Source organism: Fonticula alba (assembly GCF_000388065.1).
Source record: "Fonticula alba strain ATCC 38817 unplaced genomic scaffold supercont2.4, whole genome shotgun sequence".
NCBI lineage: Eukaryota > Rotosphaerida > Fonticulaceae > Fonticula > Fonticula alba.
Window position 1 is genome coordinate 1,346,110 of NW_009242974.1, and position 1,443 is coordinate 1,347,552.

Sequence of the window (1,443 nt, forward strand, 5' to 3'; positions counted from 1 at the left end):
CCCCGCCCCCACCCCCGCGAAGGCCGAGCTGCGCCCAGGATCGCACTCATCACACACACACACACACACACACACACACCGCCCCCGGCCTCCTCCACCCCTCGGGAACCCTCGCCGGAGGGGGGGAGGTTGCGCCAGCACGATCGCCCGGCGCGGCCACCCAGGTCCGATCGAGCCGAGGCGCCACCAGCACCGACCGGGACGGGTCCAAGCGGGCTTTCTGGACCGGGCCAGCCGCCCGGCTAGGAAGGAATGCACATGGGCCGGGGCGGGGGCGGGGGGGCGGCGGCGCACCCGCCCACGCCCACGCCCACTCAGAGACCCCTGGGGACGGGTGCTGAGACCCATTTCCGGGGTGCGGAGAACGAATGAGCGCACCAGCACCCGGGTAACAGCTGTGCGCGCACGCCCACACAGACATGCCCTCCTGGGCTCCGGTGCGCGATCGGGCCAGGTAGGCGCGATCAGTGCCGGTTCACGGCAGGCCCCCCCCCCCCCCCCCGCACACTTCCCCAAGGGCGAGACGATCGGCGCGGGGGAGGGGCCCGGGGGACGCCCCCCACGCCCCCCGCACCCGCACCACCCCCCCGGCGCGCGGAGAGAGAGAGAGAGAGAGAGAGAGAGAGAGAGAGAGAGAGCGAGAGAGCGAGAGAGAGAGAAAGAAGGGGAGCGAGAGCGAGGAAGCACACGCCGAGGTGAAACGTGAACCAACCTCGGCGGCTTCCCGCGCGCCCATTCGCAGCAGGCCAGCCGGGCGCCGGGCGTCCTGGGCGATGAGAAAGCTCCCCGGCCCCTCCACGGCACCCCCCCCGCCCCGGCCCCCCGGGCGCGCCGGTCGTACCCGAAGTTGGCCAAGGCGTGCCCACATGCTCGGGGAGGGCCGGGCGGGAGGGGCAGCCAAGCAGGCGCGCCCGCGCCCAACCCCTACGTAAGCACACGCGCGTGCGTCTATGCGCGCACGCACGCACTCACACACGCACTCACGCACGCACGCACGCACGCACACAGGTACGCACGCATGCATCTTTGCACTCACACACCCCTGCAGTCAATCACATCCGGGCATATATTTATCTGCGGCTGTTCGCCGGGCCCGGGCATTCACGCGGGCCGCGTTTCCGGGGCTACGTGAGCCTGGCCGCGAAGGCACGCAGAGGTGGCAGCATGAGTGAGCGACCGAGGCGGGGGGGGGATGGCCCCGGCTGGGAAAGCGCTCCCTCGAAGCGCCAGGCCGCTTCCGCCCCCTCACCCCCCCCGGCCTCCCGAGGCGGGGGGCTTTTCACGCCCCGGGTAGGCAGGCGCGGCGCCGGGTGGATGATGGCTTGCCGACAAACGGGCCTGAACAACAGACTGTTTTGATCGCCGGGCCGTGCCCCTAAGTGAGGACGCCCCCGGCTGGAAGGGCGAGATAGGAGCGCCGCGCCCCGCGCCCCCCCCCCCCCC